At 42.1% G+C, this 18,235-nt stretch overlaps 1 pseudogene; it reads right to left on the bottom strand.

Moving 5' to 3' along the window:
* Positions 1-634: 634 nt before the first annotated feature.
* Positions 635-4,128, bottom strand: LOC124233565 (60S ribosomal protein L31-like; annotated as a pseudogene).
* Between the last annotated feature and the right edge of the window lie 14,107 nt (positions 4,129-18,235).

The raw sequence follows: 18,235 nt of genomic DNA, 5'->3' as shown, positions 1-18,235 counted from the left end.
TCACCTCATTAACATAAACTCTGGTATGGTTGAAAGGTGCTTGTCACGGAATAACAAAAGACACCTTTATCACTTTGGCCACTTTGGAAATTCCAAGGGTTTTAAGAGCTGTGTGCCAGAACCCTGGATGAAAACCAAACATGTATTTCTTATTACAAATCACAAGATCACACGGCGGCTGGAGCTCGAGCAGCTATTTTGATCATGAGGTGATCTTGGAATGGAAGCCGCTAAGAGACCCAACGAGAAAGAGGGAGCCTGCGTGCCTGAGAGTGTTTGCAGCAGAGTTGCCGAATCCGCCTCGGCTGCCTAGCTCCTTAAGGGAAGAAACTGTGATTGTATTTAAGCCACTGTTGTTTTGAGCATCAGTTACTTTCTGCCCAACTTAATTCTAACTAAAACATTGAGACTTCTGGGAACCCCCCTTCAAAAGGGGACATGCCGTTACAATGCAACTTTTTTGCTCTTCTTTCCTTCTGCTTCCTGCCTGGAATGTGGACACAAGGGCTAGGGCATTGGCAACTATTTTAGCCAACTTTGAAGATGACAGATAGAAAGAGACAGGGCGTCTGATGCTGCGGAACTGCCTGGCCAGGTCTGGACTTATTTTCTGTGAGAGAAACGCCAACTTGTCTCCAGTTTAAGCACTGCTATTTTAGTTCTTTAGTACTAGCAGCTGCACACAATTTAAACTGATCAAATCTATAATTCTGTGAAGAATCTCTTTTATTCACTTAACATAGTGAAAACTTTTTTTTTTTCAGTTTTATAACTTCACTTGACAATCAGCTCTCAGTTCCCATCCACACTGACTGTAGATTTTTGACAGTGGTGACAGGTACACAGGTAACCAATGCGTAGAGCTTGTTTGCCGAATCTTCATCCTCATTATGTTGTCTGGACAACTGCACGTGATACAGTAGAGGACAGTCCTTATTCCTTTGGCCCAGACAGCTTTGTCCAGCCTGGTGTCAAAGCGCACAGCTGGAGTTCTCATCTCCTTCAGGGCAAATTTCTGGATTTCTCAGAGTGCCCGAAGGGCGCGCTTCTCGGAGCCCACTCCATGGATGCCCTTGTGCATGGTGATGGCGATTCTTTGGTCACCAGCTCCTTGATGGCAGAATGGCCCTTCTTCTCGCCACCCTCCTTTGCCCAAGCCAGTCTGCTGCACCCAGGCTGGGAAGGAAGAGCACGAGGTATTACAGGAGAGGTAAGCTGCCTCGCCCCAAAGCATTCTCCAGTTACTGAAAACTCTTTGTGATTATCACTGTTAATGCCAGTATCATTTCACTGCATAGGTGCACCATGATTTTACCACACAGGGCCCAATTTTCAGACATTTACAACTTCTTTTATTTATTTGCCATTCTAATCCACACTTTTCAAAGTATTTCACATTCGAATATGATTATTATACGTCACTTCCTTCCAAGAGCCAGTTTTCATGTTTCCAGTTTCATTACACAAGGTTATTTCATGAAGAAAGTTAAATTGCGTCTGAATAAACTCAGTGCCCTTAGAGGTGCCCCTCTCCACTCCTAAGAGAAGAGAACTTGGGTGACCTATAAAAAGCAACCCCACTGTATTCCAACAGCAGCTCAGCGTATCCTTCCATGATCTACGTCCTGTGTGTGAATTCAAACCCTCTGCTCTGGCATTCCGGATCCCAGACTTCTGCTTGCTGCCTAAATTGTGTCTATTTGCCAGCTTTCTTCTGAATGACACCTCAGCTGCACTGTCTGCCTGGATGTCTACTTCTCCTTTAGATACTGTATCTCTGTTGCATTTCCTATGGCCTGGGTGCCAGTGCCAGCTCACTGCTGTGTCCAACCTGGGCCATTCCAGATATACCATCAGGTACTCTCCCTGAGAACTCTGGTTGGTATCTTTTACTAATTTGGATGAGTTTTGCTTGGTGTCTCAGGTACCTGAAGTTTCCATACTCCCAGGCCTCTTAATTCCAGATCCATATTCCACTTGTCCTGGTTGATTAAAACTACTTTCCAGGGGCTGACCTCTTTTCACACTCTGATTTGCCTTGTTTCCAGATGAAATTCCTGGAATATTTTGGCTATGTGTCCTATTTGGTCATGATTAATGCTCTATATTTGGAAGTTTCTTCTCGTGCCCCTAAAATATGACTCTACTTTGATTTTAGACATTGGATCACTGGCCTTCACTAGACTGAATTTGCAGGATCCAAATTTAGCTTCTGATATTTGGCCCTTTATCCTGGAAACTGAAAACATATCCTAGTTTACCACCAATCTTGCCAGCTTTTCACTAATTCCCTCCTCCCCTTACGATTAGCTTTCCTTACTCTCAATTTGCCATCTTTACAGAAGAGAGGTATCCTGATAAATCCCAACCGCCGGGGTCTCTCTAGTTTGCTAGGAGTCGCCATGACAACCAAAGCTGCTGTTGCATCTAGTGGAGAGAGAATCACTAAGTTAATGTGGTGACTCGCAGCTGACCTGTCAAACTGTGGATCTCATGAAGGGTCAACAGTCATGTCAGAGATCAATCCCAGGTGAATCCTGACAATACCAGCAATAGCATCAGCCAATCAAAGCTTACATTTGTTATGCAGTTAACCATGTACTGGCACATTCCTGAGCACTTTAATCCTTATTAAATCTTTACTGAAACAATATGGGGTACATGCCATCAGAATCCCTATTTCACATATGCAGATATCCAGGCTTTGAGAGGCCAGAAAACAGTTCTGGTAGCATGGAGGGCGAAACTAACAGAGAGCCCTCCCAACCAATACCTAGAACTGTTAGGCAAAATAAATTATATTTTAAATACCTAGGTGAGCTAGCAAAAGAGAATGGAAACCACCAGACATTAAGAGGGAACTAAAACAGTGTGGTAAAGTGAGCTGACATCATGTCTGCACTGAGGTGGTTGTAAGTTTAAAATAGGCCTTAAAGACTAGAGATTTGGATCTTAACATTCGACAGAAACAAGACACCAGTAGAGATTTGAAACTGAGACCTCTAAGGAACCAAGACCCATAAAGGTCCTCACCCTTTGTGAAAGGAGAACTAGACTCTTTCTGCCTATGAGCCCCAAGAAGAGTTCAAGGAAACTTCCTTCTGCCTGGACAATTTGGTCTGGACCAGTGATGTTCAGTGATGCCTCGTAGAAACAAAAGAAAGAGCATTATGAGGAGACTTCCATAAACAGAGACACAGGAAGTCCCCACGGCACAAGCAATTCTAAGATACATAAGAAAATAATGCGTCATGAGCGAGAGTTGGCAGATACTGTAACTGGGGACATTAGCACTTCCCTGAACTTGAGAAAACAGAATAATATGAAATAAGTATTTTGAAAATAGGTAAACACATGAAAGAAGGAAGAGAAACATAAGAAAGAAAATTACAATGAAAAAAGAACAGGTGGATTTGAAAAGAACCAGATATAATACCTGGAAAAGAAAAATACAGTCATCGAGAGGTTCAGTAACTTGCTTGAGGTCACTCAGCTAAAAAGTGATGGAACTGGAGCTCAAAACTCAGCTTTATCTGTCCCCCACTATGTTTGAAACATCGAGCCACACTAGCTCCCCACAGATCAAAATCTAAGCTAATGAATTCCACGGGAGAACCTCACTCTTCTGACTTGGCAAAATCTCCTCAGGGTGAGCATATTGCTGAAAATCACACGCAGCGGCTGGGGATAAAACTAAACGCTTGCTTTCCTATAGGAATTAACAAGTTACAGCAAAAAAAGTTCTGAGATTGGCAAGGTCAACATGAAGGTTTTTATAAACCACTGAGTGAACAGATCCATCTACGGCTTTAACAGTGAATGACACACTCACCTATTTTCCTTTAAGCTCGGAACTCGTTGTCCTTGGCCGTATGTGGCTCTTTGGCGGCTTGGAGTAGCAGTCCGGCGAGATCTTGGGTGGGGATGGATCACTGAGCCCGGAGGTGATATTTATGCGCGTTGGAGGGTATTTTGCTGTTTTGGAAAATTCAGCTTCTGCTCTGGTTAGCTCTTATCCTCTCCTCCCTAACTATTCCACCAATCCTGACAAGCAGGCAATTTACAGATGATTACTGCAAACTGAGTAACGATGGCAACTGAGATTGCTCTAGAGAGCTGGCAATAACCAAATTACGGAAGCGCTGTTGCTCTGTGCCCTATCTAGGTCACGGAGCTAGAGATGCTGTATCAGACTTTTCTTATGAGGTTTGTTGTATTGGACATTTAACAAATACAGCGTTGTTTTCGAGTAATATAGTCTCCAGCGCAAAGACCTATAGAGGTTATTTTTAATGAAAAATTCATTATTTTGTCCTTCTCGTAGATTAGCGTTATTCCGCAGATATTTCTCTCTGCATTCCCAGGATCTCATGCGGTTAAGGAAGTCTACTGTTCTGTCCACACTTTTCATTATGTCTCATGAAAGCCATCTCATGCATAAAGTGCTCCAAATGTTAGTGAACACAAAGAAAAAGAGAATGTGAGAATTGTGTGGTTGGTGCCAGAGAGGAAGCTGTAATGAAACCAAAGGGGTTGATTCCTCTTCCTAACTAGAGCCTGATTACAGGGCAGCTTGTGTCTCCTCTCCTCCAAACATGCTAGAACCTTCGAAAAGGTGTTTATTAAAATTTGAATCATGCACTTAGGGGTTTAAATGATCTTATGCAGCGAACAAGGACTGGTCTTGTGCTTTCAGTGTGTAATCTGATTTCAGTTTTTGTCAGGCAATGAGAACGTGGAAGATTTAAGGGCACTGACGCAAACTGGGCCCTCCGTTGACCCCAGGAGCCGCTGGGCAGCAGTGCGGGGCCGATGGCGCAGGTAGGCAGCTCTGAAGTGTCTCTCCGCGGTTAGTCTCTCAAGAGAAGGCAGCTTGGTCATCCTTTGAGGCGGTAATTACATTCTGTTCCGGTGACCGGCGGTAATTAATTGAACTTTGTGCCCAATCTAAAAATAAACAAACACAGGGGAGAGTGCAATGTCTGGGAAAGGCCACAGGCATTCTTGGCATTTGGGCTTGTTTCTTTGAACGGTGTAAAGGAAGTGAAAGCCTCATTTTCTCCCGGAACAATGTCAGGTTGTAACTGGCCGCTGACCTGCAAGAGTCCCCCACCCCCACCCCCAAATGAGCCTTCAAGATTGGTAACTTTCGATAACAAAAACAGAAGCTTTACAAAATACAGCATTAACATTGCTTATATTCTCTCAAAACACATGAGTTACTTGTACAGACCTACGCAAAGCTTCACCCAGAGAAGAGCTTTGGAAGAAAGGCAAATATATGCGTAGACCGTTGGAGATACATTGAGCGCTGAGTCACAGACGAAAACGCTAGAAGAAACCATTTAATTTGATCCTTTATTTCTTGATGGAGAAACTGAATTCAAGGACGGTATTAGGACCTGCCTAGGTCAGTTAGTGGCAGAGCTTGGATCCAGCCTGCAGCCTCTGAAAGTGAGTCAATAGCTCTTTCTACAATGCAATACAGCCTCATAGCAGGGACTGAGGAAGAATTTTTCCACAGTCTAGAACCCTCGAATCTCGAGCCTAGGGGAATTCAAAAGCAGTTAACATTCCATTTTCCTTAGGGTTGGACTTTTGATTTCTTCCTTAATTCAAACATTTTCATGCAGCTAGAGGAAATAAGACTGCAGAGTCTCTTTTTTTCTTTTTGTTTTGTTTAAAGTATTCTAGACTTCCGCCATTAAAGTACAAATGGCTTTTTGACATATCTGCATATCAACTCTACTATGTACTTTTTAAAAACAAAGGTATTTACAGGGTGGCCGGTGACTCAGCGGTTAAGTTTCCACGTTCTGCTTCGGTGGCCCGGGGTTCACCGGTTGGGATCCTGGGTGCGGACATGGTACCGCTTGGCAAGCCATGCTGTGGCAGGCGTCCCACATAGAAAGTAGAGGAAGATGGGCATGGATGTGAGCTCATGGCCAGTCTTCCTCAGCAAAAAGAGGAGGATTGACAGCAGATGTTAGCTCAGAGCTAATCTTCCTTAAAAAAAAAAAGTATTTAAATTTTATTTTAAGAGGATATATATCCCTACCATAAATGGAAAACAAAACAAAAGAACACAAAACAAAATCATTTGCCGTAAATAGAAGGTAACCTTAGAAATGAAGACAAAGTAATGTTAGTAAATTCTCAGTAGAAGCTGTTGTCTGCTAAAGATTTACAGTCCAAGGCTGCCCTTCTTTGTTAAAAAGGAAGATGAGCAAATGTGAGTGGGGAAGGATACAAGTCAGCGCCAATCTGAGACTTGACTTTTCTTATAATCAGAAAGACTGAAAGAAAATAGAAAAGGGAATAAAATTCTTACTGTGATCCACCCATAAAAAACTTCAAATAACCTCTTTAACCGTTGGTTCCGTTTGGAGAAAGCTACTGTTAATGCATTCACTATCGTTAATACTTGAAATTAGGCTCCTTCAGGATCCTGTTATCGCCTTCAAAAGCTAGAAGAGGCAGCACAGCCCAGTGGCGCCCCGGGCATGGTCGAACACTGCAAGGGGGCTAAGCTGTGACTCAGGGTTTCACCTCTCGCTTGATTTGTTTGGATTCACCTCCTGGCTTCACTACCAATTATCTGTGTGACTATGGGCAAATCATTCTTCTCTAAGCTTCAGTTTCTTCATCTTGAAAGGCGGAGTAGCGATAGTACTTCGGGTTGCTACAAAGATTTAAAGGTCTAATGCATATAAAACACATAGTGAGTGCTTAATATATATTAGCTTAGTTACTGTTTTGTTATTGTATTGTACACTGACTGCACTGCTGTACTGTGGGCTAAGTTTTAAGAAAATGTGCATAAGCCTCTCGTGGCTGGAAGAGCAAAATACCATTATTTAGAACAAAAACATTTTTAGGTGGCTACTTTGTATGCAACACAGATCGGTCTACTTCCTCCTCGTCCCGGGAGACTTCTGTTGCCCAGGAACCACTTTCCGCTTTGCCCTCCGCCAGGCTGAAGTTCTCTGAAAGGGCACGCTGAGGAGAGAACCCACAGTTAAATATTTGCACAACAATTTTGCCGCCCACCCCTTAACGGTCTTGTTGTACCTCTTCAAGCCAACCCTTCATGTTGGCAACCTTTCAACCTGCTCATGGGGCCACCCAGGGTCAGGGGCATGTGTGGGCTTCTTAAGTTGTTTCTCAGGGCATGCTAACTAATGCTGGGATTAGTGAGGGAGCAGCTCAAGTGAAAGGTTTGGTCATAGATTCTAGAATGTTTGGGCACAAGGTAGGGAATTGAGCAAAGAAGTGATGGAGGGTGGAGGTGTGAATGAGAGAAGAGAAGAGAATACATGGTGAAGGCAAGAAACCAAAAAAAAAAAAAAGGATATATAAAAAAAGAAAAAAATATTCTGTGAAATAGCTAAACAATACTGCAGAAAAGATTGTGCTTTAAGGAAGATGGCATAAAAATAGATGACACTAAAGTAACAAAATTAGAAGAAAAAAGAGGAAGATGTTTGGTTAAGAAATAAGGCTTTTGCAGAAGTTTCCCACAGCTAACTTTATGTCAACACCTGTCTGTTTTGTGTAAATATGTATTATATGTGTGCAGTATTCCTTTTTTTTTTTTTTTTTGCGGATGAAGATTTGCCCTGAGCTAACATCTGTCACCCATCTTGCTCTTTTTGCTTGAGGAAGACTCCCCCTGAGCTAACGTCTGTGGTCAGTCTTACTCTATTTTGTATGTGGGTCACCGCCACAACATGGCTGATGAGTGGTGTAGGTCCATGTCCAGCAACCAAACCTGGGCTGCTGAAGCGAACCTAACCACTAGGCCACCAGGCCAGCCCCATCATATTCTTATCAGTAGCTTTGAAGGCACACTTTTATTTTTGTTGACATGTCTTTATGTGAAAAACAACAAGAACTTAGAGATTTGATTTTCTTCCTTAAATCACATTCCTTGACTCTAGTCAAGCCTCACCAAGAGTAACAGACGATAAATTCCAGTCTTTTCCAAGCCAGACTGACTCTGAGGTGGTGGCTGTTTGGTTTCCATTAGAAACATTAAGAGGGATAAATTATTTTAGACTCATGGAAAAATGTGTGTTACGGATATAAAATTTCCAAATTTGGAAAATATTTAGCAATCTAACAGTTAAAATAGTAAAACCTATTGCTTCTCTCAGTTGGTTAGAAAGCATAACTAGAAGTGGACGCATTGAAAAGACCGCGGTGGTGATCCTTCACGTTTCAGTCTCTCAAGATTGCAGTTAACGTGTAATAACCACCATATGAACTTTTTTAAAAAGGCTTTGCCTACCAGCCACGTAATAAACATTAACCAGCGTCAGAGCGAACTCATCAAGGACAGCGGTTCTCCACATTGGCTGCACATGGAAGCAGCTGAGGAGGTGCTGGCTCCCACCTCTGGCAATTTGGATTTAATTTGGATGGGTGCAGCTCCCCAGATGATCCTCACATGCAGCAAAGTTTGAGAAATACTGACAACCGAGCTACTAAAAAGTGTCGCCCATGGGCCTGCGGCATGGCTTCCACCTGGGAGCTTGTCAGAAATGCAGAATGTCAGGTCCCACCTCAGGCTGCTGAATTAGAACGTGACTTTTGCCAAGATTCCCACGTGGCTTATATGCACATTAAAGTCTGAGAATCACTGCTCCAAGGAATTGTCTTTGATAATTTTTTCTTTCTCTGATGTTAGACAGTAATTACATCATTAATAAAAGATGAAAGGAAAACAGCTCAACTTGAGTTCTCTAAAACTCTAGAAAACAGACTTTCATCTCTGTGACATTCTGCAGAGTAATAAACAGTGGGCGATATGAAGTGAGAGCCAGATATGTAGGGCTGCCAGATAAAATATAGGATGCCTAGTTAAGTGTGAATTTCAGATAAGAGATGATTTTTTTTTAGTAAAAGTGTGTCACAAATATTACATGGAACATGCATATACTAAAAAAAGATTCATTGTTTATCTGAAGTTCACGTTTAACCGGGCATCCTGTGTTTTTATTTGCTAAATCTGGTAACCCTACATGTATTCCCAGGAGTGTCTCTTTGCTCTCTAGGCTCTCCCAGTAAAAAGGGGGAAATGATACCATAAATGGCCAAGTGGCTGCCCTCTAAGCTGTCTAGACTGATTGACTGTAATGTTTCTCATCCCGCCCAGACAGCCAGGACTGAGACTTCCCTAAGCCAGGCTGGTGACTCACCCAATTGAGAGAGTAATGGGAAATTTACTTGCTGACTCAGGAAGACATAAACCTTGGCAAACTTTTCCTTCGGTCTAAACCAAAAGAAAAAAATTTCCAAAGCAAATGTTAAATACATGGCAATATATTTAAAGCACTCTAATATGAGGCAGCAGGCAACTTCAAGGGTTTGTAATTGCATGTTTTCTATTAGTTGATTAGAAGACATTTTCAGAGTCTGTATCAATATTGCACTCAGAGTCTGGTATTTTTCTTAAGAATTACTGCTATTTCAGCCCCCTCAGGGGTCACTTTCCAACAATACATTTTAGATCCTTTTTTTATTTTTTTTTAAGATTCGCACCTGAGCTAACATCTGTGGCCAATCTTTTTTTTTCTTTTCTTTTCTTCTTCTTCTCCCCAAAGCCCCCAGTACCTAATTATATATTCTGGTTTTAGGTCCTTCTGGTTGTGCTATGTGTCATGCTGCCCCAGCGTGGCTTGATGAGCGGTGCCAGGTCCGGGCCCAGGATCCAAACCAGTGACACCCCGGGCCGCCGAAGTGGAAGGCACGAACTTAACCACTCGGCCATGGGGCGGCCCCTGGATCCATTTCCTTGCTCCAGCACGTAGTTTGCAAATAAAGTGGTGAATTCTTGGAGCAGAGATGTGGATGTGGATTGGATGGCCCCCTCCCTTTGTCACCAACTCACAACAGGCTTTGCAACTAGAAGCAAATCAGCTACCTCAGTCCCTCCCCCGGAATGATTGTTTTGTTTGACAATCTGTACCTAACTCCTCAGGTTGCCTTCATTCCCTCTTTATTCTGTCCCACCATTTTACCATTTTAAAATAAAACTTCTTGCTGTTATCAGAATCACAAAGGATGAGCTATGGTAGAAGAGGAAACTAAAATTATATAAGCCACTTCTGACTTATTTTTTAATTCAGAAAATTTTTGATCAAAAAAATCTGAATAAAATTGTTGTGAAAATATGCAATCCTGTTCTATTAATGCTTTTCCTTAAATAATCCCATAGCTGCTTTGGAGTAGGTTGGAAATGGAAGAGTAGATACCCACTCTTTATTTGAGCTTCTGACTCTTTTCTGCTGACCCTTATGTTTATTGTCATGATATTGACAGTCCTGGGTTCAGGACCTGAAAGCAAGTCAACTTGTTTCTAGCAAATACAGGCAGAAACTTCCATTTAAAAACAAAGCCCACAAACTCCGTATTCTAGAAGGTTCAGAACCACTGCAGTCACTGCAGACATGCTGATGAAGGCTAAAATATTAGGTACCTGATATACACTTAGCAATACACTGTGGTGGGGGCCGGAATATAGCCACATGCTTTGAAGCCAACTCTATCAAGAAATGGAGTCTGTTTCCCCATACTTCAAATCTGGTCTGGCTTGTAAGTTGCTTTGGCCAGTAGGATGTGGCAGAAATGACGTGTGTGAGTAAAGCCTAGGCCTCAGGCGAGCTTGCTGCTTTCACCTTTGCCCTCTTGGAACACTGCCCTGAGAATGCCATGTAAGGAAACTGCTCCCGGTTTCAGGAGCCAAGGAGAGGATGAGAAGCCCGGAAAAGGAGGACTGAGGCACCCCACTGACAGCCAGCACCGACTGACAAATGTGTGAGAGAGGCCGTTTTGGACCTTCCCGTGTAGCCGTGTGTGTCTCTGCCAGAAGGATGCTGCCTGAGTGAGCCCCGGAGAAGCTGCTAGTCCACCCACATAGAATCGTGAGAAATAGTGAAGCATTGCTTTAAGCCACTCTGTGGGGGGTCGGGAGAGGCTTGTTACTTAGCCATCGGTAACTAAAACTCTCCAGAGGAAATTGTTAAAAAGGCAGATCCCAGGGCCCCAACCCAGAAATTCTGATTTAGGAGGTCTAGTTTGGGACCCTGGTATCACACTTTTCTCACAAGGACCCCAGAGGGAGGTGGCCCTCCGGTCACCCTATGTGAAAACATCCTAGCGAGATTCTCTTCAGTCCAGAACAGGCCTGAGGCAAGAGGTCACATAATTGTGCATCGCACCGGCCACTGGTGCCTCCTGGAGTAGTGCAGCGCACGTTTGCATCACCATATGCAGTGTCCAGGTGCAGACGGGACACAGCTTTAAATGTTTGTGTGAAAAGACAGAGCAAATATATATATTTATACTTTTATATATTTACTTATATATTTATATGTGTTTTATATCTATAAGATTTTTTTTACTTATAAAGTAGAAAATGAAGATGTTACTTTTGTTCTTCCCCCTTTGCCTACTGTGGGTTAATTGGGGAGGGGGTGGAATGAGGGAGCAGTAACAGCACAGGCCTCCTGGAGAAACCAAGATTTAGTGGGAGATTTTGAATGAAATTGATATGCACTAAAAGTCTTGAAATAAGAGGTTAGGTATAAAAAATGCAGCAGAGTTGAGGCAGATGCAAAAACAGCATGCAAGAACAGATTTTCTTGGGCAGCTTGAAAGGAAGAGACAGGAGAGTAGGGGAAGGGAGGGGCCCAGGGAGGGTGATTTGAGTGGAGAATAATATGAACTGCAGGTGAATACTCGGCAGCCTCTACAGAAAGATGAAGATGCCTCTGCTTGAGAGAAACGACCGAGTCTTTGCTTGTGTGGACACCCCACTCGTTATCCCACAATGGGGGCACCGCAGAACTCGGCCGGTTTGATGTGTTGGAACCTTGGCTTTCGGTTGTGCTGTGCGGTGACACGTGGAGCGTCCGGGCCGCCTTCTATCTGTTTTGTGTTCTGTGTGAATTCTGCTGACATACCATCGGAAGAGAGAGTTCCACTGGCAAGAAATATTTGAAAACCAGTGAGTTAAATCATGAAGGAAATGTTATTTAACTGAAGAGAAAGGTTAATTCTCAGACGAGTGTTATTTGAGTTTCGGAGATGGCTGCTTCTTGGGTCTACATAAAAATTCACACTCAGCCCTCTCGGGTTCTCTTTTGCCCTCAGGAAGTGACAGAACCAGTGACCCCTCAACACCTCCTCTCTCCAGGACCTTCCATGAGGTTGACCTGCCTTTTCTTTGCCACACTGAAAGGGAAATAACTGGGGTAAACCCCCCAATTTCTGGTACAGTAAGATACCTTCTACACAGAAATCTCTCTTTTCACGAGCTAATTGTGACTCTTTAGTTGCTGAAATAAAGAGTAAGGAAAAAAATCAAAGCTATTTACAGGTAGTTGGCATAGAAGATCCTTCCTGGCTTTTAGGGGCTGAAGACACCCTGACACCAAATTATGATTTTTTTTCCCCTTTCTCTTGGGGAAAAGATGGAATTAACTGTCACTCTTAAGGCAATCGTATAAATATATGGATGTTTTTGCCTAGAATGTAAGTTACACATATTGTAATAAGGGAAAATATAATATTTGCATAATTATGGTGAGAATATTTTTGTTTATGAATCATGATTACTTGCAACGTAACACATCTGTATTTGTCAGGATTGGCTTGGGTATATTACAGTATCAAATTAACTCAAATCTCAGTGGTTTAACCCAACAAAAGCTTGCATTCCACTCTATTGCATGTGAGGTACATTTAGTAAAAATACGTGAGGCAAACATCAAGTTTTTATTTCTATTTACCAAGACAGCATGAAAAGAAAATAACACAAATTATGCTTTCTAGCTGATAAAATTCCTATAAAAATATGTTTTTCTGTCAAGGCTAAAGTAAATTGTCTCTATATATGGTAGCAACCAAAGTGTGGTGAGGCCAAGAAACAATTTTCAGACCATCACAGCCACAAAACTAGGGTGAACTGAGGAGATGGTTTATTAGATTGACATAGTTTTCACAATATCTAAAGATAAATTTATCATTTATCATACAGAGAAAAAGTTTTAAGCCAACATTGCTTTTTTGGGGGGGGGAGGGTGAGGAAGATTGGCCCTGAGCTAACCTCTGTTGCCAATCTTCCTCTATTTTGTGTGTGGGACACCACCACAGCATGGCTTGATGAGCTGTGTATCAGTCTGCACCCGGGATCTGAACCTGCAAACCCTGGTCGACCAGAGTGGAGCACATGAACTTAACTGCTATGCCACCAGGCCAGCCCCAACATTGCATTTTGACCACAAAAATATTATGCCAATGATCAAATAATTTTTACATTTAGTTTAAGAGTAATGAAACTGTATTTGCATAACAGTAAGAAAGGCTGAGGGGATATTTAAATGTTTTATAATCAAGATAACTGATTAATAATGAAATTAACAATTTTGGGGCACACGTGGGCATATTTTTCCCCCTACATAACTACTAAGATTTATATGGGAAAAACTCCTCAAGGACAAGACAGGTTAGTTATCAACCCACAGCAGGTGTATATTGTATTGGTACGCCTGGCTGCTTCTCTTTCTTTGCAGAACCACCCTTCCTTCATCCTGAATGGTTAAGAACATTCCAGCTAATACAGTGCTGTGCCTCATCCTCACGACAGGAGTGATCACCTGACCCAGGCATGGCCAGTCATAATATCTCGCTCCTCTGCACACGGTGACTGGGTCAGTGGTGAGCAATTACTGCAAACAGCGCCAGTAAGAATCATTGCCTGGAGCTGATACTCTGATTTGAGGAGAAGGCAGCTTTTTCAGCTAGGATGCGATTGCTAAACTATGACACATAGCCGAGATTGTAGGTAACTATCTTCCCTGGTCAACTAGGAGAGGATAAGACCGAAACAAACAAGGAAGCAGAGCTGGAAAAGGAAGAAGGCAAAAAGAGGAAGGATGGGGTGGGGGGAAGGGCTGCATTCCCTTGAAATTGTGTTGTGTTTGCAGCCAGAACCAACCCTGAGCTTCCTAGTTATGTGAACGAATCCATTCTCTTTTTGCCTTGGCTAACGTGAGTTGAGCTGTTCTCACTTGCAACAGAAAGAGTCTAATCAAACACTTCATTCTTGAAAGCCCTGTAGGATCTGCCACAGTGCCCTGGCATCTTACAGGTAGTATGGAGTCAGTAAAGGTTTGTTTTATTTTGTTTTGTTTTGTTTTGTTGAGGAAGATTAGCCCTGAGCTAACATCTGCTGCCAATCCTCCTCTTTTTTTTTTGCTGAGGAAGACTGGCCCTGAGCTAACATCCATGCCCATCTTCCTCTACTCTATATGTGGGACGCCTACCACAGCATGGCTTGCCAAGCAGTGCCATGTCTGCACCCGGGATCCGAACTGGCGAACCCCAGGCCGCTGAAGCGGACTGTGTGCACTTAACCACTATCCCACTGGGCCAGCCCTAGTAAAGGTTTTTAACTCAATGAAAACATAGATGATTCTATCTTCTGGCATCACTGAAAGGTGTTGTAGATGACATGGCATAATTTTGTCAAAATAATTATTATCTACTCACTTCTCTAACTCAACTCCAAGAAAAAGAATTATCTTTTTTTTTTCTTTAAACTTCCATTCCCTCTGTGTAGCATTGGATCCTCATAGTGTGGCTGAATTCTTAATTAATTAATCATCCAGTGTGAAGCAGCATAAGGTAATCTCTCTCTTTCTCTCTCTCTCTCTATGTCAGGCTATATTTTCAATCACTTTTTGAATCCATACAGTTCTCATTTTTATATGATTTGTTTTCCAAATGTTTCTCCTGCCATTTCTAGTGCTCATGAAATATTTCTATTGGAGACAATATTGCAAGTGGTTGTGAGAGTCTCAGCCATGTTTACAAAATCTTATTTAACCCACATTGTTTGTGGCTGTAACATAATGGAAAGATGCATGCTCTTCAAGAGCTTGCCTGCTAGTCCGCATGACACCTTTTATTAATTTCATGACCGTGGCAAGTCTTCTCTGAAATTACTTTATAGTAATATATACTTAAACAGCACATATGGTTATATGAAAAAGAGAAAATTTTATTTCAAAATCTGGAATCAGAATCCTTTTTAGGGTAAGAAGATTTTTTTACTTAGTTTCTTACTTGAAATTTTGAGTCTGGCAATGTAAGTCCCAAACATGGTCTGAAAATATAGGGCAAGACAAAGAGAAGCCTGAATTGTTCAGCATAAAAAAATGAGAGAGATTTACACATGGCTGTGGCCAAGAGGGAAGAAATGGGGGCCTGGGAACAAGGAGAAGAGAAAAGAGGGTCTGGTGGAGATGGCACAAACAACACGGTGGGAGGCACGGAGTCTGAGAAGGAGATATGGGCAGGGAGAAGTTCCCACGCTAGGCATGCTGAGGACTTTAAGAACAGGGCTATCTAGTATTCACCTGCAACACAGCCCCTCCGCCCTGCCATTAACCCTCAGGCTGTCTAGAGAATTCTGCTGCATGTAACTACCTTGCATTTAGGTCGCTTGGCGGAATCAGTGTAAAAGGGCCCACGTTCCATCTTTGGGTTGAGATGGGGGATGTGCAGGGTTGAGCGAACAGACCAGATGCAGAGCTGAGGTACAGATGAGACTGAGAGCTCCATGTGGGCTGAAGCCTCTTTGAGAACCTTGGGAAACACTGGGAAGGATGCTGGCAATAGTGGGAATTGTTTACCACCCACCAGGGGCGCACCTCAGATGTGCAAGTAATATCGCATTATTTACTTTAAAATCCAGTTGAATCTAATTTAGAACCCTTCTTACTCTTGCATGACCCCATCGTTTCCTGTGGCTTTGCTCCATCCAAACAGAGATACCTCCAGTGAATCGGGAAGGCCCAGCATTTTGGTAGTCTCCATAGCCTGGTACCTGGCCATCACATTTGGAGATGAGAGAGGTGTCCCAGAAAGAAAGGGCTATTGAAGGCAGAAAGACGGGAAATCAAGGAGGTTAGAAATGTTAATGCCAGAGTAGATTCTGTTTTTTCCACTGCATTTGGCACATTGTACTTCTGTGATGACTAAACGAATGAACGAATGAATACCAGAGATTAGAAACAGAGAAAATTTGGTGCAGAATGGAGAGGAAATAGAATTTAACCACTCATTTTTTGCAGTTGGAAGAGACTTTAGAATCCATCAAAGCTAAGTCTTTGGCCTCCGTATGAATATCATCGATAACTATAGCACGCAATTTGGGAGCCATTAGCCGCATGTGGCTATTAAAATTAAGCAAAATTTGAAATTTAATTTCTCAGTCATACGAGCCACATTTCAAGTGCTCAATAGCCATATGTGGTTAACGCAAGTATTTGAGACAGTATAGATACAGAACATCGGCATCACTGCAGGAAGCTCTGTCAGACAACACGATCTATTACTTCCCTATCAATGATCATCCAGCCTGAGCTGCCATTCTTCTTCGTGAATGTCATTTGCTATTGCGTTTTGGGTCAGACATAATTGTTAGGTTGTCCTTGAAGTTTTCTTCCCTGTATTTATCCTGGGGTTTTTAGATGTATGAAAAGCTTTATTCTCTATAGGGAGCATTTTATTATAGTAACTGTTTAAAATTTTTGTTGATGATAAAGATAGTCTAACTTGAAATAAACTAACCTGAAATGGTTAGAATGAGAAAGTTAACTCACTTTCTTAAAGAGTCTCACTTATGCGTGAAGAGTAGAATGAAATAAACTGTCTCCAGAATAGTAATAGGAATTGTTTTTTCAAAACTCTAAAGAAAAAGAAACTAACTATAGACGGACTTGGTGGTGCAGCAGTTAAGTGCGCATGTTCTGCTTCAGCAGCTCTGGGTTCACTGGTTCTGATCCCGGGTCTGGACATGGTCCTGCTTGACAAGCCATGCTGTGGCAGGTGTCCCACATAGAAATTAGAGGAAGATGGGCACAGATGTTAGCTCAGGGCCAGTCTTCCTCAGCAAAAACAGGAGGATTGGCAGCAGATGTTAGCTCAGGGCTAATCTTCCTCAAAACAAACAAAAAAAAAACCCTAACTGTAGAAATGCCTTTATGCTGAGCATGTGCCCAACTTTTCTTGAATTCTTTTATGTTTCTATGAGCTAAACCTAATGCAATTATGTGATTAAGGGGTCTGTATCTACTTCCTGAGTGAGTGTAATCATTTCCTATTAAATCCAAATATTTAGCATTTCATGAAAATCCCCTGGCACAGTTCCATAATGACTGAAAGGTGGAAATCCTTCATTAGTCTTCAAGTTTTCAGAGGAAGTAAGAGTGGAGAGTTTAGAAAAACTCCCAGATGAATCATTTAAAAGGAACAAAATTGGTGAAGGCACCAGCCCATCTAACAGAATATTGCTCACAAGAACTTCATTCATACGTGTTTTATTAACACCAATAACTGAATGAGCTTCCACAGGGCATAGCAAACTCTATCTCCTACCACTACAATATACAACTATGTCCTGGGGCCTTCAGGAAGAAGGAGGAAAAAAAAAAGATTGGCAACAGATATTAGCTCAGGTACCAATCTTTAAAACATAAAAAAAGAACTGTATAAAAAGAAGACTCTATCAGGCACTAAAAAGTAAACTGACTTTGCTTTCTGTAAATAATAATAACCTTGTCTCATCAAGAAAACTGTCAGACAATGCTTCTGTCTTAGCTATTTAAAAAAGTAGGAAGAGTGGTCAACATATCTAGAATGATTGCTATCAAAATAAGATAAGAATGCAAATGTTTGGTACTCAAAATTAAATACATTGTTTGAGGAATTAAAGTGGGTATATCAGTTAGGATTAGGTTAGTCAAGGTATAACTGAAAAACCCTAGTAATATCTGCTTAAACAAAGACTGAGGTATATTTTTCTCTCACATAATATAGTCTGCAGGTTTGCTGTCCAAGGCAGGAATGATGGGTTCATGGTTATAAGAAACCCAGGCTTTCTGCTCTGTGATTTTTAGATCATGACTTCTATTACCAAGTATGCCTCCTCATGTTTGCAGTGAGGCTGCTGCAGCTCCAACCATCACATCCATGTCCCAGGCATCAGCTGTAAAGAAATTGCAGAGGAAAAGTGCTCCTGATAGTTAACCTAGCCCTCTTCTAAGAACTTTCCTAGTAACTTCACCTGACCACTTCTACTGACATCTTATGGTCATCCATATGGGAGCTGGGAAATGCAGGTTGTTTGTTTTTTTTTTTCAGCTAGACACATCATTGCCACCAT

The sequence above is a fragment of the Equus quagga genome, unplaced genomic scaffold (assembly GCF_021613505.1).
Source record: "Equus quagga isolate Etosha38 unplaced genomic scaffold, UCLA_HA_Equagga_1.0 205_RagTag, whole genome shotgun sequence".
NCBI classification, from domain to species: Eukaryota; Metazoa; Chordata; class Mammalia; order Perissodactyla; family Equidae; genus Equus; species Equus quagga.
Note: the sequence above shows the minus strand (reverse complement) of the source record. Positions and strands in the feature narration are given on the sequence as shown.